Here is a 17,899-nt window from a genome sequence, read left to right as displayed (position 1 = left end):
TACCTGTTTTCTTCATGTTCCTGAGCAGGCAGTGTCAGGAAATTTACAAGAACTCTGGTGAGCACTTCAAAGAGCAGGACTCTTGTAAATTTCAATATCCTGCCTGCTCAAAAGAATGGAGCAGAGCTGGCTGTGGGTGTAGGGGAGGAGAAAGGAAGTGCCTGCGATCCAGAATGCAACCAGTGCATACAGTAGGTCTAATTCTTGTCCTATCAGCCTTGACGCAATGTGTCCCTTTCCTTCAGCTACTTTAGATAAACAGGAAAGGAGAAAAAAAATCAGTGTTTGCCAAAGGCAAAAACACCAAACCAGTTAGGAAAGAAACCCTTATCGTCAAATATTCTAATTACAATTTCAAACAATAGAGAGTACAATATATTACACAGAAAAAAGGGGCTCGGGGAAAGAACTACCACTCTTACTATGATCAGTACATATAAACACTATGAAAGAAAGAGAGACACAGGTTTTCATGCAAGTTAAAATACAATAAGAACACTACGCAATTCAGAAAGCACATAGGGTCAGAAACTCTCTAAATGTTTTACAAGAATTCATCAATTAAGTCCCTGAAGTTTCTTCCTATTATAACCACTTTACAGATGAGGAGAGTGAATCACAGAGGGCTGAGGTAAGCTGTCCAAGGTTTATTCAACTTCTCTATGGCACGTCTGAGGCTACAACCATATAGTCTAGACTCCTCAGTGCTTTAAGCTAACCACTAGACCCCATTATGAAGTATCCTTTTATTACACTTGAATGCTTGAATACAGTCTATATATCCCCAAAGCCCATGGAGGCAGGTAACACAGGGCTTGCAAAAATGGCCTATTTTGGCTGCCACTGCTGCTTCCACTATCCAACCCAGCCCCCCGCTCCCTCCCCCCGATACACTGGTTAGGATACGAAGGAAGAACACTGTAAGATATGCCCATTATCAAGTAAGTGCGCTATTTTTTCCACAACCCCCAACTGAAAATATAATCCAGCTGTCACCTCAGAATTAATTTAAGACTCCTGCTTTTATAGAATTGTAGACACATCAGGCCAAATTTATAATTGGTACGGGAAGGCACTGCTCCACAAAAATCTGTGTAACTCACTTAGGCAAACGATAAGTCTGGTCTGCAATTAATTTATTCTTTTACCAAGTGAGATTTTACCATTTGCAGAAGGGACATAGCTAGGTGCCAAACAGACTTATTTGTTGGATTGACTTATTTAGCATGATTCTTTTCAACATTTTGTACATTGCATTTTCCTTTTACTAGGTTTTCTTTTGTTTGTAATAATAATAACTAGCAGTTTTATTATAATAATAGAGCTCCAAAGTATTTTAGAACAGTGGTGAACAACTCCTGTGCCCTGCAGGGAAGATGGATGATGCCTGGTCTCTCTGCAAGCAGGGCCTGATCCAGTTATGTAAAGAGGGGCAGGGGGCAGCCCTGCTCCAACCCAGCCATGTGGGTGGAAAGAGAGTGGCTTGGCCCCAACCCCAGTTTGTGGGAAGAGAGGGGATGGTCCAGACTCAACCTGGCTGTGCAGGGCTTGAGAATTTGGCAGCAGGAGAGGGGTAGCAGTATTAATTGCCATTGCTCCCCCACTACCAAATTTCATGACCTGGGGAGCCCCTGGGGCCAGATGCTATAGCTCTACAGGCCAGATTTAGCCCATAAGCCAGAGGGTTTTGAAAGATTAAAAAGATTAGAATTCAGGATTTCCATGCATGTCTTCTAGCCCGTAGCTCACACTGCACTCATTTAAAGAGTGCTGGGATGCAGGATACATTCACCTTTTTAACAGGTTTATTCATGAATAACTCATTATTCAGTAATCTGTGTGAAATGGTTGGGAGGTGCTCAGTCTAGCTCCTAACAAACAGGTGTTCACATTGCAAAAACCACCACGTTTGGCATAAAATTGATCCCTTCTTGGTACTCTTGAGCAGAGATGCAAAGGACTGGTTGCACTGCAGAAATGGACCGCATGTAGCACTCTTGTCACAGGTCCTTCTATGACCAGAGTTAAAGAACACAACTGAGGCACAGCAAAGATGTTTCACCCTACCATTGCCTACACTTTAATACAGAGGCAGCCAAAGGCTGGCCCACGGGCCATATTGGGCCGCGGCAGATTCCATTTCCCAGCAGCCCCTGCCTGTGTCATTGTGGCCAGCTTCCATGGAGCCCCCAGCAGTGGTGGCACCGTGACAGCATGGAGCTAGGGTTTTCATGGAGACCGGCCCCAGCAGCGCTGGGGGTTGGGATTTTGCGGTGGTGAGAGTGGTGATCCACTGCTTGTGTGCCCCAGGCAGGGATGGGCAGACAGCAGATCACAGCACTGCCCCAGCTCCGGACCACACTGTCACCACTGCAACATCCCAGCCCTGGCCATGGAGCAGCTCCCTGCCCAGTCTCCATGGAAACTGGCCACAGTGATACGGGCACGGGCTGCTGGGAAATGGAGTCCGGCCACCACCCAGGTCTGCCATTTTGCCCACCCCTATTTCAGTTGGTCTTTGGTTAAAAAAAGGCCTATAATTTCTTGTGTTGTTAACTCAGAATTTTTATTTTTCCATGCCCTGGCCATTCCTACACACAGCAGGAATTCCATGACACCAATTCTCTAAATCACTTCATAAAGCAGTGGCTGCTCTGCGGAGGTCTCTGTTTGGAAACTCCTACAGGCATTGTCCTCTTGCATCTCTGTCCTTGAACTTGTTTCCTTTTGCTCTCTTTTCTCAAACTCAGTACATCTGAGAAGGTGGCTCAGATCGCTCCTGAGGGAGGACACATTTGGGAAGAAGGAAAGAGCCTCTTCAAAACGGAGCTCAAACAGAACAACGTTTCTATGAGCAGCATACTCTCATGAAAAACAAGTCTATTCTCAATAATGTAAAAGCATGTAAAGATTTGAAGGAAAATTTAAAGCCCCCGACCGAAGACACTTGCTGGAATTATAAACCTGGGCATATTGGTGTTTCTACTTCTGGTACTGTACAACAAGTAGGCAGTGCATAGATCTGGAGATGGATACGCCGAATCAGCCATTTGCTAATAAAACAGGTTTGAGAAAGTACCTAAGTGTTGGCACATTGTTTTAAAAAACAACATATGCTTATATTAGCCTGAACATTTTTCTGCTCACAGTCTCACTCCTGAGAGTAAAAGAATGGGGTGCTACTCAATGCTAAGCAGCAGACATTTTGTCTGCCATCATAAATTGATTTTTGTCTACCGTCATACACTGATTTCTGGTTGGAGGGAATGGAGGAAGAGGGACGTTTTGTACCTATCCTTAATCAACAGAAACCGAAAACAGGGGTATGCACTAGCATCCCATTTGGGGGAGGGAGGAAGAAATGAGGGGAGAAAAAAGAAAAAAGAAAGAGAAACTGTAAATTTTGACCAATCGGAGCATTTCAGTTTGTCCTGCATTGAAAATAACATGACCCATGGCCCACATTCCAAGCCAAATCTCAATCCCTTCCAGCCAGCTGTCAGGAAACCACAGAAGGTGCTTGAAAGAGCACGAGAAATGGCTGGTTCTAATCTCTAGTTTGAAAAAAAAAGAGTGAAGGAACAAGGCAGCTACTTATGGCAGAATGTTATTTTTTCTTCAGTCCCTGCCTGCATATTTTCACAACATGTGTACTCTGTTACCCCGTCACTTCCCTGTTTTCCTTGGGTAAATATCTCTGCTTTGGAATAAAAAAGGCCCTGGGGTGCTACTTGTAAGGACTGTACTCGCCCTGATATGTTGTTTTTGAACTGAGCATATAAAATGGACACATTTCAAATTTGGAGCATAGCCATTATGGATGTTGCTTTTAGTTTAACCTCCCCAGATGCTGAGGGGCTTGTGGGTGGGGTTATGTGCCCTAAACTTTGCCAGATGTAAGGGGCTCATGGAGAGACAAGCATGTTCATCGACTCCGAGAATCTGGAGCCCCCAGATCTTTTTGAATACAGGAAATCATGGTTGGAAAAAAGCACCCTAAGCCAGCACAAGTACTGGACTATGAAAGCACCCCTAACCTTGCAAAATCAAATGCAAACCCTCTGATCAGAGAGAAAATGGATGGGTATGAGCTGTGGTTTTGCCACCAAACTAGCTGGTGGGACACACACAGACAGGCAGAGACATGAACTGATTATGCTCAGCCCCAAGAACACACACTTCCCTTTGAGAGGGTCAGAGGAAGTTTATTAAAGTCCTTATTTACTAGTTCTTCTCAGAGGACAGTCAATACAAATGGAATCTTTCTCCATTTACTCCCCATGCAACACAACTGTCCTACAACACTATGGGGATGGCCCTGTAGCTGACCAGTTCAATCCATCTATCTGCAGCGAGATCCTTCCACAGACAGACAGATGGATTGGATTAGATTAGACATGCATTTCATAGGAGGATGAAACGCAGAACTAAGAATCAGGAAGTACGAGATCTAATTCTGGCTCTGCTACTGATCCCCTTTATGACAGCACGCAAGACACTGCATGTCTCAACTTCATTCCGCATCTGTAAAAGAGGGATAACAATACTCTACCTCAGATTTAGCATTTAGCACTACATAGGATTGGACTGAGTACTTGCAAAAGACTTGATCACAAAAAAAATGTTATATACGTACTCCATCTAATCATGTTCTGATATACTGAATGGTTTCAACTTCCATGTTGATATCCCATCCAACTGCTGGGAGTGCCCCTCCTCATTTGATTGCAAATGCTGTATCAGCTCACTAGTTTACTCAAAGAACCATTCACTCAGATCTGTCTCCACAAAACACAGGTTCCCTGTTGACACCCACACCAGCCTTCTGCAAACCAAACATAATGCAGCCGCTCACATAATTTGCCTTCCCCTCCATTCCAGTTACATACCCTCCATTTCTGAATTCCTCCACTGGTTCATATTTCTCACCCTAGCATTTAGGCCACTACACAGCTCTGCTTCTCCTTACTCATTTACTCCTGTTTCTTAAAACTTTACCTACTTCCCTGCTGTGCCCTCCTTAGGTGCAGAAAGGTTGAGAAACTTGAGGTTGAGACACTCTTCTGAGCTGCATGGTCCCTATCTCCTTATCCCTTCTTCTTTCAAATCTGTTCTCAAGACTCATTTTAACTCAATGCCTACAAGTAATTGGCCAACACAGAATAGCGAGGTTGGAGGCAGTTAGAGGCAGCTGATACCTCTTCATACAGAACAGAACAAGATCAACAAAAAGAGACAAGTAAGGGACATGGCAGAAAATCAGTATAGTATCCAATCAAAATTACAGGGAGTATTTAGGGCTTGCAAAGAAACAGAGGCTTTTGATATCAAAAGAACTAGAATTCTACTGAAGTTAAAAAATCAAAATTTGTATATAGATTGGGCCCCCCAACTCATACCTTAGTTTGTCTCCACTCTGGTGCTATACTCCTCCGTCCCATGTGTGACCTCTGTGATTAGCCAACCTCTGTGATTCTTTCTACAATGAACTGTGGGAAAACTTGCCTGTCCTCCAAGCCAGATGTAGAAGCCACTGGAGGCCTATCACCAATACAGTGATTTTACTGGGCTGGTACCATGCAAAGTGGACATTTTGCTAGCCCAAGTAAAAGCAGAACCCCCAAACTCCAATCCAAACCTCCAACTATGCCATGGAGCCTAGAAGGAAAGGAGTTGGTGCACTGCTCAAGTTAACTCTGAAGTGAAAACATATTTTATGATTGTATGCATCAGCCAAAGAGGTACAAGACCTGGCAGTGTTAATAATCTTGTAACAGGTGATACTAGAGGGAGTTATGCTTGCAAGAAAACAGCAAGAGCTAACTAGATAATGTGTTGCTATGAACTGATGTCTAAGAGTACATGATATATACAGGGCCTACTTGCCATGTTTTAGCATGTCCTGTGAACAGAAGGTGCCTACTTTCCAGGCTCATATGGGACACTGCTAATCAGAATGGTTTTTCTGTTCTAAATTTATTTAGACTTGAGCAACGCAGCCTGGTGAGACACAAAGCTCTAGAGTAGCCTAATGAGCCCCCTGAAATTTACCTCTGAATAAGATACTGGAAGGGATCCAAAATTTCAAGGCATATCAAAGGAAATAATTCCCAAGTAGGTCTCTTAAAGTGCTCTTGACATGCCTGTGTCTACAATCCACATAAGCCTTAATTTTTTTCCAGCACTATTTTCTCACCGTTTCTTTCCTCCTTCCCTTAACAGAGTAAAAAGAAAAAGAAAAAAAACCCAATGCATATTCAAGTACAGACATCAAGAGACCTTTAACAAATTTCTCTCTTGTCAAATCAGTGAAAGACAAGACCACCTGGGAAAACTATGAGAAAGAAGCTTCTCCTTGGGACCCACAGCCAAATGCCAATTACTTATGAAATAAACTATGCTTTGCTCTAGCCTCTCTGGACCAAAAAGCACTGAAAGTGGTGGAGTAACTTGAGTGCTGTGAATTAGTTTTAGAACTCACGACACAAGGGGAACATTTGTAATTGGTTGTCAGTGATGCCATACCCACTTCCTCTCCATTGTCAGGGAAATGGCTGGATCTGAGACTTTTATATCCTATACAAATTTAATTTCAGAATAGAAAAGACTCTCTCCATCCAGCACATTTCAAAGCCACCAATGCCTCCACCACCACTTCTTACAAGCATGTCTTACCCCTGTTCAAGATATGCAGCCACCCTCTGAAACATACTACCTATTGGCCTTTACAATCCTACCCAACATATCCAAAAATCTCTTAGGAACATGTGTTGCTCATCACACTTTATTTAAGGCTCTTCCTGAGACTGCTCTGTGTCTGGATGTGAAGAATTTTGAAGACATCTAAGATTACCCCATCCCATACCCCAAAACCCTTTGTGTGTTTTGCATGTGTGTGCATTTCTAAAAGCATCCTATGTAAGCGCATGGACACTTTACATTATTGTCTTTTCATCCTTCCAGCATGTGGAACTGAGGCAGTAAGTATCCCCTGTTCGTATGTAATTTCTTCAGAATCATATCAGGAGTTTCTAGCACAGGACTTAGCATACAAGTTCAGAGAACTGACGTCACACCATCTCCCACCCTTAAGAAAAAGGTTTGCTTTTAAATCATGTCTAATTTCAGCTGTATCCTTAAAACTCCCAAACTCTGTAAAACCAGTACAAGCTATGCTAAATCAAACAGTGTTCTTACCATCAGATCTACCCTGCAACTCTTCCCAATCAGGGAATCTAAAATTACCATATTTACAGCATCTGCAGCTGAGCCAAGTACAAAACAAGATGAATAGCTGTGACGCACAAGGCAATGTGTAAAAGTATGCAGCTGGGTCTGCGAACAATATAGGCACTTGGTGCTAAAGCTCATCTAATGCTTTTCACAGACCAGAGCAACAAAAAAAAGGAGAGGGGGGAGGGAGGAGGGGAGAAATTCCAGTAAGATGAGTGAAAACATAGCACAAGTCCCAGGCTGCTCTGCTAATAGGCAATTGAAATGACTCACAAAAGAACTAGGAGGGAATTCAATTAATTAGGGACGTGACTGCACTGAAGGGAGGAGGGAAAGAAAAGAATGCTGGCAATATAAGAAACTCGCTCCTCTCCATTCGCCTAAGAAAAGGTTTATAAGAGAACCTCAGGGGAAGAGAAAGGAGAGCTTGCCAAAGCGGCTCCCCCTCCCCCCCCCCCGCCTTTTCCCCTTACGATTCCACATATAAAGGAAAAGGCCACGCTGAAATCCTCTTGGATCTACGGTGGGAGAAAAGGACATGAGTGTCTATCTTGGGTTCAATCCTGGATTTCTAATGAAAAGTTTTCACAATAGAAAGGAAGCAAAGGAATAGCATCTGTGATATTAATCATGTCACAATCAGGTTACTAGCGCTTATTTACTGAAGAAACTGGAAGGCAGAGAGGGATTCTTTGGGCTATGTTTATATGATGTTACTAATACTGTTTTTGCAATCCTGCCCCACTCTCTGACCCATGTGATAATCGGGCAGAGGTGAGAGGTTGGGGTGGGAAGAGGAAGGTGAAAATGTGAAAGGAGAGAGGGCTTATTTGGAGAAGAAAGAGAAAGTGACAGAGAAGAGGGATTGACAGAAACAGAAGAAAAGTACAGTGAAAGTCTATGAGGAAAGGGAAGCAATAAAATGAAGGCAAAAGGGACCTGGGGAGGTGACTAGGTGAGCAGGGTGGGGAGGGAGAGAAACTGGCTGTTAAAGGACAAAAGGAAGCATAGGGGGAGATGGATCCAGAGACAAAATGGTGGATGGAAGAATTAGGAAACCCTCAATCAGTTCACAGTTAGAACCTGCAGTTACCGTGAACCTGAAAACAGCAGCACTGATTCTGCAGCAATGTGCAACACTGGAATCAATCAGACCTCAGGAGCCTCATGTCCCCATGAAGCCATTATTAGATTAATACCTTAATATCACTTCTTTACCAGGTCCCCAAGCAAGCACAAGCTGGACTTCCCAGCTCATGATTAGTTGATTCTGATGATGGGTTAATGGGGACATGAGAGCTGGATAGACAGATTGGTGGGCAAGCATTTGAACTGACTGAAGGTTCAAGGATACTATACATGGGATATGAAGCCTTTGGGCACCAGCACAAGTTCAAATGTAGCCTAGACTGGTACTGCCTAAAGCTATTGTCACCTGATTGGCTCTTCAGCAGTTTATGGGAAAGAAGGTACTCACTATCCATCCAAATTAACACCTGTGGGGCTCTGCACTGAGTTGCTGTACAATGGCTTTAAAAATGCTCTAATCCAGAGAGATGAAGGGAGAGGCAGAGAGAAACATGGAAGAAGCCTGCAGTTTGCTGCCTGCCCTGGCAATAAAAGGAGGATTTCCGTTCCCAGGGCTTTCAATCCCCACCTTTCATCAACAGGAAAACATACAAATCAAATCACACTCTTCACCCAGGGAACTGCATTTTAATGTTATCTCCACTGCTAAATGAGTTTTAGAAGAGCAGAAGATTTCTGTGTGAGCAGTCTGTATTTGCTGTAACAGAGAAAACGTGTGAAATGGTACTTTTCACAATGGAACATTTTTATGTGTTCAAGATGTGCTGAGAAAAGAAGGACTTATGTGATACTTAGGTAACCAAAACACGTTATACTGACAGAAACACCTTCATAATGGCATCCACAAGGGGACTCCACCAATTCATCTATATTAATTTCCTTCTACCAATTTTGTTTCTAAAAAGTGCATAGGTCAGTCTGAAGGCAGTTCTGTATCTTTTACCCCAGCCTGGCTCTGGGAAACGCTGTATTGTCAGAGGTGCCATTTTTTTGAAAGAGACATAAAATTGAGACCCGAGTACTTGGGACCAGTGGCATGCTTGCAAAGGTATGAATCCGGGTATTCAAGGCTGAATTTAAACTTGATTTCAGCTTCTACCAGGCTGAGCAGGAATACTACAGGCAAGGACAGGAAAAAGAGTACCCACTCAGCACTTAAGTGCTTATATAACAACGCCAATATCATATAAAATCTATAATACAGTAACATAAAGGCCAATTCATTGAGCTAAGCCACACAGCAAAGCCAAACTACTCAGTCAAAGCATCAAAATACACAACACCCTATTCTTCCTCAAAGCTCCTTTCTCACCACATCCACACCTACCCCCCATCCCCCGGCTCCCAAAGCTAAGGACAGACATTACACATAACCCAGTTTAAGAGATCAGAAACTGGTTTAAACCTGTAACAGAACTAGGGTGGCCATCACAGAGGCCATTCCGTGTTTCTGTTACTCTGTCCTCTATTGATACGAAACCCAATGCCTTTATGTCCTCTATTTTTCTCTTCTAGAGCTGTGGCACACAGGGACAAAGGCAGAATCAACAGATAGATGGTAATGCTCCTCTGTTGTTTTCTTAATGGGGTGATAAACACTGAGTTAAGGGTGAGAAACACTCCTTGCTGGGCTGCTAGGGGGGAACCCCTCCCTAATCAGCATGTCCTGCTGCTCAGCTCTCAGGAAGGGAAGGGAGGGCTGTTCTAATATCCCCCAGTTTCTAGCCTGACTGACTGCAGGCATTTGCCTGCATTTCTAGGATGTCTGTCTGGTTACAAAACTGATTTAGCCTAGCCAGGTTAGACTAACCTGCAAAGATTGAATCAATTCAGGCTCAGGTTTTTTGAATGTCTGCCCCTAGCCCAAGTAACTAATTAAACAGGTTTTGCAATACACTCAGAAAGTTGTCAATTTCAAATCAAAACTTAAAAAATTTACTAGGGCTCTGGCCTCATCTTCAAGAATTTTGTTCTTTTTATTAGATCTTGATCAGATGACTCTCATATAAATTGCAGGCTAGGTCAACTTATACCTCAAGGCTATCTGGTATCATTTTGTTCTTTAGCACTTTTTTAGCCAGTTGACAGTGGCAAAACATGATTTTTCTGTATTTGACAATGTAATTTTCCTTCCCTGGCCCTATTTAAAATTTCTTGTACATATTTAATTATCCTTAATCAAACCTGGCTAATGAAACATAGCAGCCTTGCCCTTCCCTGGCTGCTATTTCTGTTTTGGCCCAGCATGTCCTTTGCTTACTCTTTCCAACAGAACAAGCAGGTTTCTCTCTTCCCTCTTGGGTTTTAAGGTTCTATTGCCGTCAGGCATTATCGCCAGGGACACCACTGAAAATGGAATGAATAACTGAAAGCACTCTGCAAAACTACTGCAACCAGAGAGCAGACAGTGTAGGCCTACTAGGCTTTCCTTTGCTTTTTGGCCTAGCAGAGCCTGTTGGTCTCTACTGCTGTACTGAGAATATTTTCTGTCTAGAAAATCTGGAAGAAAAACCAGATTAGTCAAACTGGTCACAGAACTCTTTAAGGCCTTGCTATTTGGCCCAGGATTTTGGGCACTTGCAGAATATGGACACATTGTTTTTCTGTTTCCCCATCTACCTTTGCCATTTGCCAACATAGCAATTTAAAAATAAGCTTTCACTTTCTGAGGTCCCTTAGAAAAGCATGGTCCTACTCATGTCCACACAGCGGAGACACTGTGGATGTAGCCCTTCACCACATAACATCACTGAGGAGAATTACTCACATGCCATTCACAAGGTAGAAGTTTGATGCCAGGTATGAGAGCACGTGTAGATATGACTACTGCTGGCTTTGCAGGCTAATGTTTTTAAAAGTAACTGATAACTTTGCCGGCATTTAACAGACAATTTCTGGGTGCCCAATTTAAGGTAACTTGGGCCCAACTTTCGGGCTAGAAACAGACATTCAAAAAGCTTGAGCCTGAATTGATTCAATCTTCGCAGGTTAGTCTAACTTGGCTAGGCTGAACTAATTTGTATCTGGACAGACATTCTCTCTGGACTGAGGAAATTCAGGCACATGCCTGCAGTGGCTCAGGCTAGAAGCCAGGGGGTGCTAAAGCAGCCCTCCGTTCCCTTGCAAAGTGATGAGCTGAGGGGGACAGGACACTCTGATTAGGGTGGTCTGCCTGCACCATGCCAGGCTTTTCTCCACTGGCTGCTCAAGGGGCAGGAGTGTTGCCAGACCCCAGGCCCCTGTTAGCACTCAAGTGGGGGAGGGTATGCAGTGCATGCATCAGTTGATGATACGGAGCTTTTCAATCTACCTCTCCCTGCTTCTTTATACTGTCTGCAGCAAACTGACAGGCAAGCAAGCCAGCAGGGGGATGATAACAGTGATTATCACCTCATCAGCAAAACAATAGGCCCTCTCCATTAGTTCAAACTCTTCTTAAACAGCTTACTAGAGGACCTGTTGATTAGGTCCAAACAGCCTTAAGCAGTCCCTGTTCTGTCTGTCTGTGCCAGTGAAACTGGAGAGAGAGACACAGATACCTCTCAGCATTAGCTAGCATACCATATGCCTAGGATCTGTGGGACTGGAGTCCATGCTGTGGGAGATGGGAGGGAGGGAGGGGAAGATTCCTGCTTAAGCAGCAAGCAGTGAGGCAGGGAGGTAGGGTAGTGGGAACCAAGGCAGACCCTGCTGTACCTGCAGTCCCTGCCAAGCTCCAGCTAGGGAGCAGAGGGATGAGGCCAGCCCTGCTGTGGAGTAGAGAGCCCCACCCAGTCCAAAGAGCATGCTGAAAGAGTCTGATTTAATTTAAATCAGCAAGACGTCTGTGACAGACATTGCATAAACCAGTTTGAGCCAAATCAGTTAAGTCTGATACTACATTCAACCAGGTTTCTCTCAAACCAGTTTCAGCCATTTCAAACTGGTTTATGTGCACTGAACATCTGTTCTGTTACAGGTTTAAACCAGTTTCTGATCACTTAAACCAGTTTATGTGTAATTTCTGTCCCAAGCCTTGAAGCCAGAGGTCAGCAACCTTTTTTGGCACCAGGCCTAATGGCTAAGCTTGGGTGAAGGGCAGCCTGCTGCCACGAATTGACGGCTGCTGCCACCACTGTTTCTCCACATTGCCCAGTTGTGGTTTTAGGGTCAGTTGTTCAATAACTGGCCTACCTGCTGCATCCAGCCTGTGGAGCTGAGGCCTTGGCAGCTTTCAGTAGCAGGGGCTTAGCTTAGCAGGAGAAAAGCTCCCTGCTGCCCAGCCTCCCAGTCACAGTGCACCACAAGCTAAGCCCCTGCCACTGAAAGCTGCCAAGGCCTCAGCTCCACAGGCTGGATGCAGCAGGTAGGCCACAGACTGCTGCACCCTGTTTTAAGTGGCTGAACAACAAAAAGCTATAGCTGAAGTTGAAGACCGACTACCTTGTTCTATATTTGCCTGGCACTTTGGGTCTTTGTACCATGAAGAGGGGGCTTAGGTGTTGCCACAGTACAAATAAAGTAAAAAAATAATAATAGTAGGATTTCCAGGTACTCGGCATGTCAAAAAATCCAGCTCAAGTGTCTGGACTCTGCAGAGTAACTCCAGGTTTATGCCAATGGGAACTCCACTGAAATCAATTGAGCCAGACCAGGGTAAAACTGTGGTGAGCAAGGCCCAATACATTTAAAATTAGATACTCAAAAATTAAGGCAAAATGTGTCTACATTGGAAAATTTTAGTCTTAATTTTTCCTGTCCTCCACTCTATGTGGCACTGCAGGCCTCAAAAGAAGTCTTGGGAAAAAAGAAATAAGCCACATTTCTAATGTCTAAGGTTCCTAGAACAGGTCTCTTATTATTAGCTCCTTTGCATACACTGGAACTGACATCAAAGGAATTAGATCAGCATTTATGAGTCTGGTACTTTGTCAGCTCAACTAAAACAAACAGGTTCAAGCTGCAACAGTCTGTCAAGTGAAAGCAGTGGGAAGTTTGGACATCACTTAGGGGAAGTAATGTTAAAAGCATGTTTGAAAGAACTAGAATGCAAACAATATTGTCGTGTCATCTTTCTTTTAATATTGGGGGGGGTTGTCTCCTCATGGTAAAAGCTTTTCAAAAGGATTCAAGTTACACTGTCTCCTCACTAAAAGGGGGTAAATGTTAAGCCATTTTCTGGGCCGGGGTAGTGCTTATTTGTACTTCTGGGGCAGTGGAAAGGGACTATAAAGCTAGCCTAAACAGGGGATTTGTCTGGCATAATAAATTCCCTGGTACTTCTGTCATCCTACCGTGATGTCAAATGTCTCCCTGGGGCATGGACAGAACTTGCTGCATACAGGTCATCTAAATTTAACATAATTGTTCCTTGGGGCCAGGTGAAGTTAAAGGCTTAGCCTCTATAGATAAGATAAAGATAAAGGTGGTGTGCTGCCATTTTTGCTCTTACCCTCAACTGTGCTAAGTATTTCTCTAATGCAGCAGAGAAGTCAGTCCACTGAAGTTTCTGTCCCACTTTTTGTAAAAACGGATCATCACACAGACGTAAAGCAAACTCATGCCTAAAGTGTGCTCCTCTTCTTGCTCCTTTGTGATGCACAGACTACTGCTGGCATTTGGGTCTCCTTGATTTTACAACAGAAATATCAAGATTGTCAGTCCTGAAATCCGTCTTTCTGCTGGAGGCCTACACCAGTTTCTGCACGTGCTGGAGAATGTTATCACTGGAGGCAGAAACTCAAGCTGCAGCAATCCCTGCCCTGCTGCATGGAACATTCCTGGCACTGCTAAGTCTCATACCCTCTAGCCAAAACCACAGCATTTAACAAAGGTTGTTAAATCTGATTGTGGCTGACCTGGCTACAAGGCAGTTTGGTCTGGCCTGGGCAGATAGGGCCAAATTGAAGGAAAAATCTGTTTTAATATCATTTAATAAGAGCAGGCTAAAACATGTTTTGAAGGTTTCTGTTCACTCATTTGTTTTGAAACCCGCTATAATACATGTATCTGGCCATAGTCGATATAGGCCAGAAAAATATGTTATAACCAATTTGGCAAAAACAAAGTCTGACTTGGGTCCTTTGGCAGTGTGGACAAAGCCATAGGCAGCCTTCACTTTCCAAATTCCTCTACTATCTTTAGGACTCTGTTTTTCCCCCCTCTTGAGTTTCTTAATTATTTTCTTTCTTCCTTGCTTTCTTTCGCTTTGAGAGTTTTTCTGTAGATCTCTCTCATTTATGCTGGCCTTTCCTTACACTTGCTTTCCTTCTATCTCATCTCATAGAAACATATATTAATCTGTCATTCTTATCTTTCTATTCCTTTTTCCTTTACCACCCACCAATACCCAGGTTGACCTACCTTTCTTCTTTGCCACATCCCAGATTTAACTCCTTCTCTCCTTTTCTGCTCCCTTCCTGTCCCTTCTCTGATGCACCTACTTGAACACTTATATTCATATTCAGTATGCCTAAAATTCCCCTGCACTTTGAGCTCAAGATATTATTCTTCTGCCACCACTACCCTAAAACAATTACTGTCTCTTGTTGTTGCCAGTGTAGAATGGCTACTGCTTTTCAATGGCAAGCATATCACCATATCTATGTAGATAGTAAATTGTTTTGAGAGCCCCCTGTTGAACACTACTAAAGGCCAGATCTTCAGCTAGTGTAAACTGACACGGTTCCATTAGCTTAAATGAAAACAAGTCAGTTTATACCAGCGGAAGATCTGGTCCCATATAAATGCAATTGCTATGATTATTAGAAAATAGGCACCCAAGGGACCTAATGGAATCCTTCAAAATAATTCTTGTGATAAAATCTGATAATGCTTTTTTGTTTACTGGCAATGTTTTCTAAAGAAGAAAGTCCAGGAAAAGGGAACAAAGACTGAAAGAGAGAATTGAAGCAGCACTACTTTGCAAAGAAAGAGAGAGAGAAAAAATAAACAAATGGAGTAGTTCAGCAAAGAAGAGAATGGGGAAAAGCCACAACTTAAACCAGGCTGACACATTGGGTTTTTTCCCCATTTTAAACATTTCTTATGTTTTCAGCTCTGCATATTGGATCAGAAGAGTGAGCTTTCATCTGCCTAACATTCACAGCAAGGTTGCTGGCATCAGTCTATCTTTTGTAAGATGGCTGATGATCCAAAAGTCTACATGTGGAAAAGCCTTCTGCCATTCCAGGAAGAACTTTCAGGAATTCAATTTGAATGTAAAAGTAGAAGGACACTGAAGTCAAGGTCTGCTGAGGTGCTGAACAGCATAAAAAAGTAAAGGGATTGTATTGTTTTGTGTAGAATATGCTCGGGTTAATTAAGCTATGGATATTATGATCATTTTCTGTAGAGCTGTATTCCCTAACAAATCCAGATCTTTTAGGAAGAAAAGAACCTTATCAATGTCCTGTGCTTCAGAACCAGGAAGGGGGGGTCTCAGGAAAGACAAGCTGCAGTAGTGACTGTATAATAAAGAGATACTCCCCAATGGAAGATTGTAGGAGAGTTACTTTTATTATTATACTAAGGGAGTTCTGCTACAACCATTTCCAAGAACAGCTTCAGACCCATTATTCAAAAACATTTTGGATGGATGTGACAAACTGGTTAGGCGAAACTGAGTAAACAGATGAAGCCTAAGAGCTTGTGTACATAATGGCCCCCAAAGAAGAATAAGTCTTATTGAACAAGCCAACCTCTATTCATACTTTAGGTTTTGATATGGGTTGGCTCTTACAACTTGTGTAGACTTCCAGCCAAATAATTGCTTAGGAGGGTATGTATATAACATCTGAATAAGAATAATCTATTTGCAGCCTTAACTATGGACTAAGACAATAATTTGTCTAAGAATACCGAATTAGATGACTTTTAAAATGGCAGATCTTGGCTAGGGACAGACATTCTAAAAGCCTGAGCCTGAATTGATTCAATCTTTGCAGGTTAGTCTAAACCTGGCTAGGCTGAATCACTTTGTAACTGGACAAACATCTCAGAAATGCCAGCACATACCTGCAGTGTATCAGGCTTGAAGCTGGGGGGTGCTAAAGCAGACCTCCCTTCCCTTATCCAGCACTGAGATGAAGGTGGGGGAGGCAAGGCCATTAGCCCAGCAGGGAACTGATAACAGTGACTGTTACCCTTAACTCAGTGTTTATCACCCCATTAAGAAAACAAAAGAGAGACATTACCAGCTACCTGTTGATTCTACCTGCTGATTCTACTTGTTTATTTAGCAGGGACCATAGCCAGTATGTGGTCTGCTAGCTAATACACAGACACCTCTCTGCAAGGCAGAGGGGAAGGGGGACTTCCTGTTTATCAAGGAGTAGTCAGGGGGAAGAGGAGGGGGAAGAAGTCCACAGTCTGTGCCAGAGCAGCAGCCAGGGAGCAGAGAGGAAGTGATAGCTCTCCTGTAGAGCAAAAAGCCCCGCCCAGCCCAGAGAACATGCTGGGCTGCTGGGGGAGTCTGATTTCTCTTAAACCAGCACAGGGTCTGGACAGACGTTGCATAAACCAGTTTAACCCAAATCAGTTAACTCTGATGCTATATTTAACCAGGTTTATCTCAAACCAGTTTCAGCTATTTTCAAACTGGTTTATATGCACTTAACATCTGTTCTGTTACAGGTTGTGGCTGCTGGGCTTCGAATATCCGTTCTTGTGTGACCTTCACCCTGGTGGTAAACGTAGGGCGTCCTATGGGCTTGTGTCATCGACCAAGCAAGTGCCTCCTCGAGTCGCCTCCCCCGTTCTCGCCTTAGTCATCCCAATACTCCCACCTGGGGTCCGCTCGAACGTCAGCTGCAGCTCTGACTCCGTCTCCGAGTCTGTGTAACTTCTGTCCCCAGCCTTAGTATGTATACATGTGACCCTATTAAGCCACAGGAAACTAATTAATTCCACAAAAGGTTAGTAGTTGTAAACACAAGTACTATCCTACGGTGGCATTCTTTAGTGCACAGCAAGGCACATGTAGACATTGATGGGGCTGTGTGGGATGTGAGGGTGCTTCAGTGTGGGAGCTGCCTGCCAGCTAGCCCCACACTGGAACACCCTCATTCTTCAGTCAGGCCCTCCACAGCTTGCTGAGCCAAGTCAGAGCAGCCCTGGACTGGCAGACTGACCTCCCTGGACCTCTGGCTAGCTAGGGCTGCTCTGACCTGGCTCAATGTTCAGTGGTCCCAGATGCATGTATAAACACAGCAGCCAGGAACAATAAACTTTGGCGCAATATATATCAGATTTTATTGCGTCACATTAATTTCACATGCCCATAGAGAAGTTCACAGTTTTAAATGGACTGCCAAGCAGATGGCACCACTGAACCGGCTCTGGAACTATCAGGATGGATTACATTTGCCATATTTCGTCACCTGTATTCTTCAAACCTGTTCAAACAAGGGTTAATTTTTTGAGGTGAGAAGGGAAATCAATTTTTTGGTTGATTCATGCCTTGTCTTTTTGGAATTCAACTAATGCCATTTGTAATAGCATTTTTTTGTGTGTGTTACACGACTAGGAAAGCTTCTTCCATGAGAGACTGGGATGAAACCAAGTAATTTCATAGCGCTGACTTTTAGTTCCTACAGAT

At 43.5% G+C, this 17,899-nt stretch overlaps 1 protein-coding gene across 1 annotated transcript in view; it reads right to left on the bottom strand.

Annotated features, from left to right (window-relative positions):
* Positions 1–17,899, bottom strand: part of RAD51B (RAD51 paralog B) — a 665,539-nt gene that overhangs the window by 123,673 nt on the left and 523,967 nt on the right. The window lies entirely within an intron of this gene.

Source organism: Crocodylus siamensis, chromosome 2, assembly GCF_052110815.1.
Source record: "Crocodylus siamensis isolate JL-2025a chromosome 2, ASM5211081v1, whole genome shotgun sequence".
NCBI classification, from domain to species: domain Eukaryota; kingdom Metazoa; phylum Chordata; order Crocodylia; family Crocodylidae; genus Crocodylus; species Crocodylus siamensis.
The sequence above is the reverse complement of the archived record's forward strand: the minus strand, read 5'-3'. Positions and strand labels throughout refer to the sequence as shown.